Genomic DNA, 15,954 nt, shown 5'->3' on the forward strand with positions numbered 1-15,954 from the left:
TTTCACATTGAAATGACAACATTTTCTTGAAGGAATCGCTAAAATGTCATGTGCGCGCACACACACACACACACTTAGATATTTACATGTTCATTCAAAAACGTTCTGTAGGTAACACAGGAATTCTGGCATTCTCTGTCATTTTGAGTGAGGCACATTCACACGTACTCTTCCTCAGGTACAGAGTTGTCACTGACTGAAGCTATGCCTTGTTTACCTTAAAACTTAATCTGTCCACCAAGACTGTCCAGCAAACAGCTGGTTGGAGGTTACTTTTAAATCACAGGAACAGCAGAGTTCTTCAGGTGGTATGATTCATGGTTGGTAATGAGAGCAGCTAAAACAATCTATTTTCATCGATTTCTTCCCCATCTTTTTTTTTTTTTAATTTAAATATTTTTATTTATTTATTTGTCAGAGAGAGAGAGAGAGAAAGAGAGTGATCGAGAGAGCTCAAGCAGGAGAGCAGCAGTAGAGGCAGAGGAAGGGGCAGGCTCCTCACTGAGCAAGGAACCTGATGCAGGACTCGATCCCAGGACCCTGGGATCATGGACCCAAGCCGAAGGCAGATGCTTAACATACTGAGCCATCCAGGCATCCCAATTTCTTCCCCATCTTAATATAAACCTCTTCATTACTCAATAGGCCCACTGAACTATCCTAAAAGCTTTACTACCTCAAATATTTTTGTGGAAAGGTTAGAAATAAAGAGACAGAAACAAATAAACAACTGAACTTGCAGATGGAACCTTTAATGGCCTCAGAGGCTAATTACCTACCAAAGATGCTTAGATACACAGGCAAAACCAATAAGGGGAAAATGTCTAAGAGGTTAGAGTTCTTCTCTTACCTCTCCCTTTTACCTGTTTAAAGTCTTCAGAGTGATGCTTCCAGAGAAAGTTCCTTCCCAGGAAGGGACTTCACACTATACCCAGTAAAATCTTGTCACATAGAGGTTTCAAAGAGGCACAAAGCATATTGACATATACAGCTGCCCTCTCTCCTATCACCCTATATTTTTATTATCATTTGCTACCAAAACTTTAAAAACATATTGGTGCCACATAGAATTAAAATCTGGGCTATAGATTTGGGGGGGGGGAGTTTAAATATTGGTTCTCTTGCTTATTAATTAACACTTTTCACCTTCCCCCAAATGAAAGAAAAAAATATCTCATCAAACTGTGCGAATCCAGGTCCCTCCTTTATATGCCTACAGTGTTAAAGGTTCACCTTGGAATTAGGCAACATGTGAACCTTTCAATGTAGGAGTTTCAGAGATGAAAAAAATGGGTTCCAAGGTACTGTTGTTCCCACTCTGTCTGAAATTACTATCTACAGGGAACAACATAACCTTCACCACAGTGGGATCCACATTTTTAAATGGAAGAAGAGTATCATAGAGCTAAGAGACAAATCCAAAGAAACAGGTTTGTTACTAGCTTTGGAAATAGATCCACTCAGATTTATGCAGTCAGAGGAAAGAAGCATAGGAAAGGAAAAGGTTTGAAGGCACCACCTCTGAATTAGACTTGGAAAAGTCTAGTGTAAGGAAGACACTTAAAGGAGGAGGCTCTCCAAAGCAATGTGTGACTCCCTATACATTTCTAGAGGAAAAAACCAAAGAAATCAGAAGTCAGCTTGGGCCATAGTTCCAAAGTTATTGCTGCTCTAGAGGACTCAGCAGGAATATGTAGGAGGTAAGAGGAGATTTACTCATCCTATTCTGAGATGTGAAAAGAACATATAGTTTATTTTTCTCACATGATTCTTCTTTAAATTGCCCACTTGGACTTACTAATTCACAATATTTTAATTTTGTTCTAGCTTGAGCAGTCTCCTTAAATTTAAGTATTGGGTCTATTCAAAGTTAACTCACTCATAGAGCTATTTATACAATCATTTTCTGGAGGATATAGTCTTTTTCATCACACATGCTCTTTCATACTTCTTCCTCTTCTCCCATTCTTTCCTGACATAATTCCTAGACTGACCATGGGTTTATGACAGTGAATAGAAGGAGCCTCAATCCATGAGTCAGATGCTTCAACTTCAGATGCTCTCGGGTCCCAGAAATAGAGAGGGAGGACCAGTTTGCTCCCGATGTGGGTAACCTGAAGTAAATTCATGAACCAATCAAAATAGATACCTCTTCGATAAAAATACCAGAAGGGACACTGACTATAAATAAACGATATAAGCATGACATTGCAGACCTGCTAAATATAACAGGTAACTACAGAAATTGGAATGTCCCACCTAGTCTTTTGGAAGAACCTGCAGGTGCCCTTCATTGGTGTCCATAGGCACAACCATTTCTCCTAGTCAAGGGTCAGGATCTTAAAAACCCACCACCTCATTCCCTAATTGCACAACTGTTTTTCCTGCCATAATTCCTAAGGGCCGAAGGAACGGGTTTTCCATTTTCTCTGTCCCATCTTGAGTTTGCTCTACCCTTCAGAATGCACTAAAACTCGCTGATTTAGTCTACCATTCTTGTTTCTTGATCTGTTGGAAGTTAATGGATTTAATTTACTAAGAGCTAAGACATTTAGAAAATCCTTTTTCCTCAACAATACCTGATTTTCAAGAACATTATTGTGCTAAAGTAGAGAAGTCAAGAAGTTAAGCTTTGAAATGCAAAGTTGATCAGTGAGCCCTTTGTTTAATGTAGTACCACATCTGTTCTTTTGCAAGGCAATGGACTCTTGACTCAGCAAGGCAAAGATTTAAATATATCCAAAAATTGTTCCTTTACAATTTTATGAATTAAATAGTGATAGTAAAAATTATAATCCAACTTGAAAAAATATAGCAAATATAAATAATAATACTTACAGCACTACAATTATATATTAAGAAGTATATTAATTAAAGCCAGGCTAGAAAATCAGATCTTTATATCAAGAGATCAAATCAAGACACTTTTGATAAGCTGCCCAAAGCTGCCAAAGAAATAGAGACTGGTAGTCTGGGAAAAGCCCTTCAATGAGTCATGGATCATCAAGCAGGATTTTAGGCTATGCTGGGATTTTTTTTTCCTACTAATTTTATTGTTATTGTTAGACTTAAATCAGAGACCATGAATAACCATTGTGGACCTATCTCAATTAATGCCCTAATCTCACTCCCTACTTTCAATCCCTAGCCTAAATCCTCATCACAAAAAGACGCTATTGCAAGGTCAACCTCTGAAGTAAATATAACACAGCAAAGGAAGACAGAATAGCAATCTGTATGACACTTGCACTCTAACCTAAAACTAGAATTTGAGGGGCCACCCTCATCATCCTTCTGATTTTCTACTCCATTCCAAAAATATTAAGGAGGCAGAATTTTCTGCCTGCTAAAACTTAAAAGTATCAGCACATGGAGAACCCATTACTTCTGGCTCTCTAAATATCTAGAAGATAACTTCCCATGCAGAATACAACTTTAAATCATGATGGTCTACCATGACAGAATCCTCTGTGATGGAGAGTAAAATCTGACAGGTTTGGGGGAAGAACAATTGTTCTCAAGAAAACCAAAGTGATATTAAAGAATTCACTGTATTAGCTACAAGTCACTGCCTACATCCAACCATCAGAGGAATGGAAATCCAAACTACAGAAAGGTGGAGGTTCAGATTCCCCATTTGAATGCATAGATGAACAAACATTTTCTGAATCCTTAAGTGATTTTTTTTTTTCCCGAACAGTGCTAAGGTCTCCTACTATATCCTATCCTATTCAAGACACCATTTTTCTAGCGTTTAGAATCTGGCATGTTTCCCAGTTACTAAAAATTCTAATGAAAAGAAGCAGTCACACAAACCCAACCTGACAAGCTTAAGATCTTTTGTTGGTTGCCTTCTATAATTGATATTACATGTATATTTAGAATAAATGGATGCTGTATCCCTGAGTTAGTCACTCATTCTACCATGTTTTACATTCTCTTGAATTGTGTGCAACTTTAGAAATTTCCAATCATCTTACTTTTAAATACCTCAGCCTACAATATAAAAGGACTTAGAGTTTATTTAAATGAAGACATTATACATAGCTCTGCCTGCACTCTTTCAAAATACTCAGTCAATTAATATAAGCTACCTTCCAGAGGATTTGCTTTAAGTCAGGTGGAAAGGAATATTACTTCAGAACTAAAGAAAGAAAAAAGAATATGGAATGCACAGCAAACCAAACATCTGAGAAAGCATTAAGACTGTTCAGTTTCCCATATTTTAGAGGTGGTGGTATGGTCTTTTTTTCTCCCCTTTAAAACAGTCTGGCAAAGATTGTATTCTGGGCACAACAAAAAGACCTCAAGGAGGTCTCTGAAGGGATATAATGTCTAAAATGTTTCAGTCCCTCCTATCAGACGCTTAGGAAGTCTCTCTGCAGCCTCCAAAATATTGCAGGCTCAATTACCCTCGGGGTGCAGTGAGTGGGCAGCACCATTAATCATTCCCTGGGCACTAAATGCCCTGAGAACAATCCTGAGTCCTGTAGCATTAAGGGTGTCCACGAACTGAATGGGTCTCTGACAGCTGGGCCATGCTGCCACCTGGAGGTCAGCAGAAAACACAGCTCCTCAGTCTTTTTCCTCCAGTTTGGAGGAGCTACCAGGGGTGGGCTGTGTTGAATATTCCCTCCTTCTTGAGCACTTAACTCTGTTCTTCCGCCTCCCAAAAATGTTGGGACTTTCCTCTTCATTGTTCACTTGCTTGTGGAGCAAGTGAGGCCAACTGCAGTGGGTGAAGGCCAGCAGTCCGACAGTCCTTGCCTTCCATGCTTTCCTCCTCCAAGCCCTCACTGACCTTGGAGCCCCATCTTTGGATGCACCTTTTCCCGTGTTCACATCCATCAACAGCAACATTGGGTGTCTCTTGTTCTGTTTTAGAGAAAAGACATCACACCCATGTTCTGTGTAAACAGGTAGAAAAAAAAAAATAGAGGGTTGTGGTCCAGTCATCATGAGTGTTCACACAGGGTGAGCACCAGATGTTGTGGGACAAGCAGAAGGGATCCCTAAAACAGTCCAGAATGTTAGGAAAGAATCCAGTGGGAGGAACTCTTCAGAGGCATCATGGAAAGAAGAAGGGCATGTTTTTGAAATCTGATAAGCCTATGGTCAAATCATATCTACAAATACAAATCATGATCTTTCCAATTTTTGTTTTCCTGACCTGGAAAGTTCTTTGTAATGACACCTATTGTATAATAGTATTATAAATGGTGTTTCAGAGGAGGTAGAAATGATATGTGTCAAAAAGCTTGGATAGTGTATTAGCTCAATACCAGAGAGTTGTTTTGTTTTAATAACAACAGCTCTGCCAGAGCAAGCTGGACTTCTCTGGGCAGAGACAGGGTCAAGGAAGGAAAATGCACACCAGGTCAGACAGTAGGAGAAGGGTGGCTTTAGGGAGATCCAAGTGGTATGTTCTCATTGGAAACATTTCTGTTTCACCCTTCTTTTCAGGTTTCTCTATATCTGTCTCTCCTCCTTTATCTTGTTCTTTATTGTTGTTATTCCACTATTGCCCCCACTCAACATTGAAAGGAAGGTGAAAATGCTACTTGTTGGGGCGCCTGGGTGGCTCGGTCAGTTAAGCATCTGCGTTTGGCTCAGGTCATGATCTCATGTCCTGGGATTGAGCCCTGTGTGGGGCTCCCTGCTTATCTGGGAGCCTGCTTCTCCCTCCCCTTCAACTCCTCCCCCTCCCTGTCTGTCCTTCTTCCTCCACCCCTCCACCACCCCCGCCTTTTTCTCTCTCTCAAATAAACAAAATTTGTTTCTAAAATAGTAAACAAATCTTTACTTTTCAGCTAATTCATGATAACAACATTGGTCTGGAGGTGAAGCACCTGGGAAAGCTTCTTTTTTTCCATCAGATTTCCTTTTAAGTACTCAGTAGAGAACCTGGTGAGTGGGTATTAACATTCTGATAAAATGCTAGCACTACTTTGTCCCTACAGAATGCACTAGTAAGTTTGAGTGAGCTGTAGTGACACCTCCTGGTAAGAGAAAGGAAACATCACTTGATAGAAAACTCCATGCCTTTACAATTTTATGATCAAAAGCAATACATGAAAACATCTTTTCCACATGCAGGGTTTTCCTAAGAAAAAAAAGTTTGCAAAGATGGATAGACACTCATATATACACATACTCAGGTTTCACTAACTTGCATTTTAAAAACAAGCTAAATCCAAAGAAGGAAAGATATGTTTTTATTTCAGGACCTCAAATAACTAATTTGACTTCTTAAAAAAAACTTTCATCTGCTTATTTGAGCATTACACGTACAGAACTCTATTCAACATTCTCTAAGGTTAAGAAGTAAGATGCTATGGAAGTTGCCTTATGTATTATTTTTAACCTGGTTCTTTGTGAAATGTTGATCTGATACTTCCTCTTGAATGCCTCAACTATCAACTCTTGAAACCTCACCCCAGCCCACCCTATATCCCAACAACACAGTTTCCACTTAGGCCATCCCTGGACTTAAACATCTTCAGGTGTAGAGTCCCCCAGTCCACCTTTCACTCCCCTCTTCTCTCTCAAACTCTCTCCTTCTCTCAAAATGCACTTGTGTTCTGACAAGTATATTTAAGACCCTATGTACCGGAGCCAAAATGATAAGTGTTAATCATTTAACTTTCTGTATCTCCTTAGTGACACACAGACCTTGCGAATACAAAGTTAGCCCTCCTAGAAATCTAATCCCTTGATTACAATAGTTAGAATCTCAGCCACCTAACCATCCATCCAGCCACCCACCCAATATTTAGTCACATACTACACGCAAGACCCTCTGCTAGATATTAGGGGAAACAAATGTAATCATGACAGACATTATGTTTGGTTCAGAGAATTTAAATTCTTGTGATCAAATAAAAGGGTAAGGATTAACAAGCAAAGAAAAAGCTAAAATTGTGATAAGGCCTATTATGGAAACAGTAAGTTGTAGAGACTGAAAAAAGAATAGCAGGAAGTGTCTTTTAGATAAGTAAAAGTCAGGGAAGGGCTCTCAGAGGAGGCAGCAGAAGCGGAGACCTGTAGTACAAGAAGCAATTATGGGGAGAGTCAGCTGAGCATGTTCCAGGCAGAGGGAACAGCATGTGCAAAGGCTCTCTGACAGAATGGGCTTGGTGTTTTCATGGAAATAGTAAGGAAAGAGAAATTGTCAAGAGCTGATGTTGATGCAGGTGATCATAAGGGTTTAATTCAAAGTGTAATGATAAGTCCTTGAATAGTTTTAAGGAAGAAAAGGAATAATCTAATTTAGGTCTTGACAAATAGGTAATACATAATAGTACTCACTATACCAGACACTCATTTAATCCTAATAACCCTATAAAATACGTATTAATATTCCCAGTTTTTATCAGTGGGAAAATGGAAGTAAAGAGAAGTCAAGTAACTTGCCCCACTCCACCCCACCCTGGTCTCACAGCCAGTAAGTAGCGGTGGTGGGATTTATAATCAGGCCACCCACCCATGGGGTCCATGCTTCAAACGCTATGCAATATAGCCTCTCATGTTATCAATTCTGCCAGAGCAAAAGTGGGAAGAACTGCTAGAAGCTAAGGCAATGACCCAGGCTGACATTATGGGGGCTCACTCTGGAAGGATAGTAGTAGAGATGGTAAAATTTAAATGGATTTGTGATATATTTTCGCTGTAAATTCTATAGGTCTTGGTGGATTGAATGTGGCTGGCAAGGGGAATGTGTCATAGGGACAGATGTTTTAAGAACAATTGAATCACATTGTAGAAATGACTTTTACTATTGTTTATTCACTGTACATTTTCTATGCTAACTTCCCATCAAGAAGTTTTCTCTTTCAAGCTAATATATTCAAAGGATTTGCTATGCAACACACATTTCATCTCAGTGCCCACTGGAACAACTTTTTAACATGGTTCACTAACTTTTCTGGTCTCTTCTATGTATATATAAAAAATTGTATGATGTACTATGTACAGTTTAAGATTGTTTTCTCTTACACTATATCACCCAGTTTTACCTTGTCAATAATTATTTTTTGAAAAAAATTAGTTTTAAATAATGCTTATCATCCTATTATAAAAATGTGCTATATTTTATTGTTTTAGTCTGTCTTTGGAAAGGTGTATTGTTGCTAATTTTTCACTGTTCTGGGTAACATACTTTATATTCAACTTTGACAGCAACCCTGATTATTTCCCAATGCTAAACAACTAAAAATGTAAGTTTTAGGTCTAACAGAATATTTTTATCCCCTAACAAATTACATTTACATATTTCTACCTTGTATTCCACTCAAGTATAACAGTTGAAATATCATCAGTGCTGTGGGAGAGAACCTGCAAGAAAGCAGATTATGTGGGAACAAATACTGGTAGGTGGATAAATTTGGCAGTCTATGTCTGTAAAAATTATTTTTTGATTGCCTCACTTATACCAGTGAATAGGAAGCAAGGCCTTCATCTGAGAGTAAAGGTGTAGACAGAGGTACTGAGTGTTTAAGGAAAGAAGACAAAGTATGATATAGTCCTCTAGAAGAGTGAATGGAATAAGCTAACACAGTAAAAGAATCTGATACCATTTACCATTAATGCATATGTACCTTATACACAGTAAGTCCTTATTCCATGTTTATTAATGAAAGTGTGTTTTTCCTAATTAAGGGGTAAATTTCCTGATAACCCTTCATTAGCAAGAAATCAAGCTGCCTTGACCATACTTATACTACACTATACATGACTAGTACATTTGTTGATTAAAAGTGTTCAAAACAAGAAAAGTATTTACTTCCACATGTAGCTTGAATCCAACATTTATTTTCTGTCTTTAGCTTTTGATAAAAAATTATTTCAATACTATATTTAGATTTTTCTAAACATTCTCATTCTTACAATATTGCTGTAACACACATACACGCATGCACGCAAACACACACACGCACTCTTACAGAAAAAGTCAGGTTCAAATCCAACTATAGGATTCCTTCAAACAGAAAATTTCTTTTAAGTAAATCTGTAGAAGCACCTATGGGTCAGTCAGTTGGGCCCCAAACTCTTGGTTTCTGCTCAGGTCATGATCTCAGGGTTGTGAGATCAAGCCCCCCTATCAGTTCTGCACTCAGTGAGAAGTCTGCTTGGGATTCTCTCTCTCCCTTTATCCACCACCCCCCTGCCACATGCAGCCTCCCCTCATAGATAATTAAGTAAGTCTTTAGACAAAGGTAGACATTTTGCCAATTTAGTAGAGAAAATAGGACATTTCGAGTACAGCATGAAGAAAATATCAAACAGTTAGTAAATTGGAAAATTCTTTAATAAGCTATGTCTTTCTAGGCAGAAATTTACAGCATATCTCTTGCTTCCTGATACTATGTACAAAATACATACTGAACAAAAATGTCCAGAATAAATTAAAAGAATTTACCTTGCATTTTTTATTTGGTTATTCTACCGTTAGGCACATATAAACATGACATAAAGAAAGGAAAGGCCAAATTCTGACCTAATACCACAGTATTACAATTGCAGTTACATTCTCTCACTATTCCTAGAGAAACTTCAATATCCATTAGAAATAATATAGGAATAAAATGGGATTTCAATTCAGATCTTTAGAAGAAGCTATTCTTAAAAATTAATTCACTTGATAAATGTTCAAGTTTCTTCCTCACTTTTTTCTATGTGATCATTTATCCTACGTGCTTTGGATGGATGTTACCAAATCTCTGAGTTCAAATTCATAGCCCCAAGAGTTATTCATACCTGAAAAAGCTGGTGAGGAATACTTAACTGGTCTCCAAATCTCTTAGGGATAATTTGAAGACAAATTCTCTACTCAAATATTATTAATTACATATTTAGCACCTTAGGTAGCTTATTTCTGAGAGGTTTTTGAGATCAAAAGGGATACAAAAAAAGTGACGAGAATCAAAGCTAAAACATCAATTTGAATTGGGCTGCACAATGAGAATTTACTCCAGCACTTTGTTGCAATGTAATCTATAAATAACCCTCTGAGGTTCACTTGCCAATTAGGAATCATCACATGGCATGCACCTTAGATGACAGTAGCTAATTTGCATGTCTGTGAAATATTAATTTGATGAAAATTTTAAAGCTTTATGCACTATTTATATAATTGGAACCACACTAAATGTACCAGTACATGGATTTTCATTGTATCCAATGTGCTTCTTAAAAAGCTACGTTTAAATGATCAGTATTTATCATTGTCTACTTGAGAGTTTGCTTCAGTTCACAACATATCTGTGTTTTAGACTTTAAATTATTTTTAACATTAGCCATAATTGAGATGTCTGGGGGAAAATGGTGTCTATGTGGGAGACAGAGAAGATGAGAATCAGATTTATACCCAGAGATAGCTGGTCAGATTTGGAAGTTTAATTCAGAGTCTGTGGCCTTAGCCATAAACATGTCACCCTGGGTCAATAATTTAGTTCTAATTTTTTTCAAGTTTTTACTTATTTTTTTTCCCTCTCCCTGAGTTTTTCAACAGCCAAAAAGAACAGTTTTGTGGGTGGTCCCTTCTAAAAGCTTAAAATGGTTGTTGATTCAAGTACAAAGGGAAACAACCAGTGGGTGCTTACATTTAACTACTGTATTTAAGTACAGTACTTAGAAAAAATATTGTATTTACATATCCAGAAATTTCATAAGCTGATAGCCTGGTGGAGTGAGCTTGCCACCAGAATTGCCACACCTGTCAGTCAGGTCCAGCCACTGGCTGATTAGGTAGCAAGCAGAAAAGCCAATTAAAGACAGAAGAGGGGAAGAGAGAAAGAGAATAGAAATGTCGGAAAATCTCCACCACCAAAGAATCACAATGATCTTTCCAACACTTATTTTTATTCTCACATCTTCAGACTATTTGGAGTTTATTATACCCAGAAGGGAATTCTTTCTAATGAAAAGATTTGGTTACTTTGCTTTACCGGTAGGTACTATTAATAATGTTTTTCCAGAAAGTGGAAGCTGAGCATCATTAAAGATAAGGTCTGGGTTTTTAATTTAATGCAACAGATGTGCAAATATATGTTGACTCGTTATTAGCTAATTTGTTATGTGTTTATGGCTTCTCTTTCTTGCCAAACTATAAGTATCTTTAGATTAGAAGTCATGCCTAAGTTTGGCTAGGGTCCTCAGCCTTTGCTTAATAACTATTTTCAGATTTGACTCTACTTCTAAACACTTACTCCTATTCATTTTGATGGTCTCCCCACACAATAAAAAAAATAGACATTTCGACAAAAAAATAAGTAGAATACGATAAAGTTACTGAGAAACATAATATACACACACATACATTCCACAGAGCTTTATATGATCAATAAATTAGACTTGGATTGGCTCTGAGTCTTCTAGAGGCCAAAGTAAAAGAGAAAATATAATCAGTTAAGAAATACACATTATTCCTGAGATTAAACATAATAATTTATCATAAATAAGCTACATATAAAAAGTATACACAATCAATTTGCATTAGTCTATATCTTCACTTCAAAAATGTCTATATTTTCATCGATCAATTATGTTAATCTTTATTTTAAAGAAAATCTAAACAAATATTGGCTATTAAGGATATCTTATTCAATACTTTTTCTTCATATTAGTTTATGGGAAGGAAAATTAAATTTACAATTTAAATGCACTTATTTGAATCACTTAACCAATTTGTTTATGGTCGCATCTAGTTATGAAACTTGAGTTGCAAGCTTCATCTCCCTTCTTAAATATTTAATAAGTTCTAAACTTGTAAGAGGAAACTGAACTTTTTAAATAAAATGCCTCCAAAAGAAACATTGACAATTTTCATTTTTACATAAATAGAACAGCATTCCCTCCCCTCCAGCCTTCCACACACACCCCATACCTGGCATACCTAAAGAAAACAGTGGGTAGTTTTCATTACTTAATACAAAGGAAAATTAATGGAATTAAAGTCAACATTCAAATGTAACAAACCAAAGAACTATGATACTGTATTACTTTGCCTTATGATATGTGAAGATAATGCCTAAATTATCAAATGTATATTATGTGCCACGCAGCTTGGACTTTTAAAGGTCAAAGAAGTATTCCTCAATGAATTTATTCAATGAAACCTGCCCTTCTCTTCCTGTGATAAGCTCTGACTCTTCCCAGGTTTAATAAAAGTTGTTCTCCCTTTCTTCACTCTCCCCCCCGCCAATCTCTACGTTTCCAAAGGAAGTCCCTTACAATGTTGAAGATATTTACACATAAATATATGACATAGGATAAAAATAACAAAAGATTCAGAGTCAACAGAGTATTACTTTAAAAGGAAATTAATTGTGAAGAAGAAAAGAGGAACAACATAAACTCAGAAAGAGTCTGAATGGTAGTATATAGTACAAATAATTCTCTATTTGGGGGTCCTGAGAAATTTCAGCAAGTGGTTGTGGAGTAATGAATGTTTGTAATTCATTAGCTACTATTTTAAAATGCAAAGCACACCATGACATCAATGATGTTCTTTTTAATCTCAACAAACAGGCTATTACAATTAAAGCACTCTCAAAAAGACAGTATATTTAAATATAGATTTTGGTAAGACTTCAATATGTTAATAACAATGATTCAATAACATTTCATAATTCTATAGAAAGAAAATGTGTTATAAGATTGGTTTAAAAATATGTTTATATACACCACCCTTCTGTGAGTGTTTAGTAACAGCTAGCATTTCTATCCTGAAAATGTCTTTTCCTCAGTACCCTTGAGTAAGGTTTCAGATCTTTAAGAAAATAATCACTGTTTACTTAAAAAAAATAAATTTTTTCCAAGTAGAGAAAATAATAGCATTTTAAAGTGCTTGATTTTCTTTTCTCACTTTCCATCCTCCTTCAGCTCCTAGACAACAAAACAATGGTTCTTTCTTCATGTGGAAGAGTAAACTCAATAAACACAAATGACTAGGGGGCCTCACAGCAGTGAAATTATGGCTTCACAAGGACTTTTTTTTCTTTTTGAAGAAACACTTTTAAAAGGACCTTTTCCAACATACTTTAAAGTCATGCATGTTTCAATGATATAATTAAATTGGCAACACTAAACATTGCTGACTGATAAATGAGGCCAAAATAATTAAGTTCTGTTTTTTGTACAATCAAGATTTAGAGCAGCAATCAATCTGGGTAAGAATTTGGAGTCAGGAGATTTCAGAAGATGAACAAGCAACTAGATAAAACTGGTCATGTGAGAAGGTGATTAAATGAGTATACAGTTTATACATAGCTGTGGATACCTTCCATGTCTTAATCTTCATTAGAACCTGGTTGATTCATTGTTCGTGTGGTTTCATACTAAACTGGACATGGTATGCGAGTAGACAAACAAAAGAACAGCTTAAAGATAATCCTATGCACTCATTGAGCACTATTGATCTTGAAAATGTAAAAATATTAATAGATTGAAAATACAAAAGTTTTTTTTCAAAGCAAAAAAAAAGAGGCTCAAATAATGCAATGGAAAAGATTAAGGAATATTAAGAGTGGTAAAGGGCATGAGGGAGAGAAAGAGAGAACACAATATACTTTCCACATGTGTATTTATGGAACTGTGTATGTTGGATGCCTACTCCAGTTTCCATTTTTATTTATCTTCTACCTCTCCCTTCCTTCCTTAGGATAAGTCACACAGTTTTCCATATCCTATTAACAGCACCCCACTCCACATGGTCTTCCCTGTGGAATCAGACTGTGGTCAGAAAGAGGTGCTGCTATTATTTCTCCTGGAGGCTGGAACTCCAGGCTTCAGCAGATTGATGCACTTAGCAGGTCCATCAGGCAAGTCAGAGCAAAATATAAACAGGGCAGTCGGGTGTGTTAGTAGCTACTGGGATTTACAACCAGCTACAAACATATATACATATATGTATACGTATATATATGCACATACACATACATATATGTTATTTATATAAATTTTAAAAATCCCTCTTGTCAGAAGCTTACTCTGATTAGTAGCCATGGACCTTAGAGAAAGAAGGAATATCCTTTTCAGGAAAATGCACCTCCTTTGTAGTGGGCTAAGGAAGAGACATCATGAACAGGTGATATCGCTGTAATTTAGAAAAACGGGAAAACTCAAGAGTGTCCTACTCGCCAACAAAATGAACAAGCACCAGCTGTGTTTTGGCATCTCCAACTATGGATAACCGTCTCTCTTTGACTCCAGGTGCACATGTCTGCCTCCATGAATGTTAGCATGCGGCTAGGATGGGAGAGCAATGAATGTGTACACGAGTGCTTGCTCGTTTGTAGAGTGGAAATTGCACTTTGTTTTTAAAAACGGATTCCACCCCCCCCCCCGGAACTCTGCAATTCAACTCGCTGAAAGCACAAATAGAATAAATACACATGCCAAAACAGAGGGGGAGGGGGCGAAAAAATAAACCCCACCCAGGAACCTTCTTTTAAGAAACAGGTGCTAGCTAGCAAGAGAAAGCAGCCAGTTGCCAATAACAATTAAAACTCCATCTTCCTGACTCTGAAAACAATTTCTATGGGGAAACAGGCGCCCTGTTTCCTAGGGTTTAATTCACTAGGTTGTCTCTGTGAATTAGAGTCAGATCTAAGTTTCACACTCAGGAGCGGTTTTCGCTGTCGACTACTACTGCCCTCCCAGCTCAGAGAAGTCCGTTTCCAAACTGGGTAAGCCCTTTTCTCCGAGCAGCCTTGACCTCACTCCTCCAAGTCGTCACTTTTATTTATGGCCCCGTGAGCAGTGTCTGTGTCGCTCAGCCCGTCCCCAAGAACAGTCACCGCGAACAATGAGCCAGAGGAGGGACCCACCCAGCGAACGCCTGCTCTCCGGCCGCGCGCAAGCCCGCTAGCGCGGGACGCTCCTGGCTTCGGGGCTCCCGGTGCCCCATCCTTTCCCCTCCAGAACCCAAGAAAAACAGGAAGGTAGGTCGTTCCCGACACCTAGACTCTCGTAATCACTCGTAAGCCCCGTTCCCAGAACCCACCAATTAAAGCTGCCGTATCTCAAAAGAAAATCTGAAGAGCGGGCGGCGTGGCGGTCCCGCCGGCTGCCCACCCGGAGGTAACTAGCCCAGTTGGGGGCTTTGGCACTCACTTATGCCCGAGTCCGCGGCTTACTGAAATCCCGAAGGATTTGGGGTGGGGGCAAGAGGTGGGGCCAGGAGCCATAAAGTGGCTTCCGTCCCCTCCCCCCGGCCTGGCACGGCTCCGGGATCGGGCAAGACACAAAAGACGGGTAGTAGCAGTGCCACCAACTCTTCCGCCGCCTCCATCTGCGCTGCGCCGGCGAACGCCGCGGCGGGGCCTCGGGGCCGGGTCCCCGCGCCGCCCGGGGCACGCCCGGAGCCTGGGAGCATCCCTGGACGCCGCCGGAGCTTCCTGGTGCGCTCTGCGCGCAGCCCCCCAGCAGGAGCTTTTAGCTCCACAGATAAAGAGGAGAAATGGAGAGAAAAGGCAAGACTTACTTGGGGACCGAAGGCTCAGCCGGACTCCCGCTTCGGACTCGGCAGGTGTCTGGCACCGCGGGCCCAGGCGGAAGGCGCTGGCGCAGCTCCGAGCTGAGCTCCACTTGAGCGAGGACGGAAACTCCCCTTGCTACCCGGCCCCGCGCCGCGCTCCTCGCTGTCACGGCACCGAGCGACGCAGGCACGCTCCCCACTGCCGCCTCTGTCCTGGTGGGTCTCTCTGCCCTCCTCTCCCGGTTCGGTTGCTCCCCCACAGACCACACCCTGTCACCTCAGCAGCCCTCCACTCCTTCCTCTTTGACACTTCCACCGGTTACTCCTCCGTCTGCGTCCTCCCACCCCCCTCAGCCCACGTGCTTCTGCCGCTCCCTCGGCTCTAAACTTCCCCTGCCAAAGCCCCCACCTCTGCTCTGAAAACCTAAGGTCTCCCAGCTGAGGAAAGGTCCTGGGGCAGCATACAGCTGACTGAC

General features: G+C 39.2%; 1 long non-coding RNA gene across 1 annotated transcript in view; it reads right to left on the minus strand.

Moving 5' to 3' along the window:
* LOC116867149 overlaps positions 1-15,701 on the minus strand; it is a 219,963-nt gene extending 204,262 nt beyond the window's left edge. The window contains exon 1 of the long non-coding RNA XR_004382560.1: positions 15,485-15,701. This is a non-coding gene — a long non-coding RNA (uncharacterized LOC116867149). The remainder of the gene's footprint in view (positions 1-15,484) is intronic.
* Positions 15,702-15,954: the final 253 nt, after the last annotated feature.

Source organism: Lontra canadensis, unplaced genomic scaffold, assembly GCF_010015895.1.
Source record: "Lontra canadensis isolate GAN:19392208 unplaced genomic scaffold, GSC_riverotter_1.0 scaffold12, whole genome shotgun sequence".
Lineage (NCBI taxonomy): Eukaryota > Metazoa > Chordata > Mammalia > Carnivora > Mustelidae > Lontra > Lontra canadensis.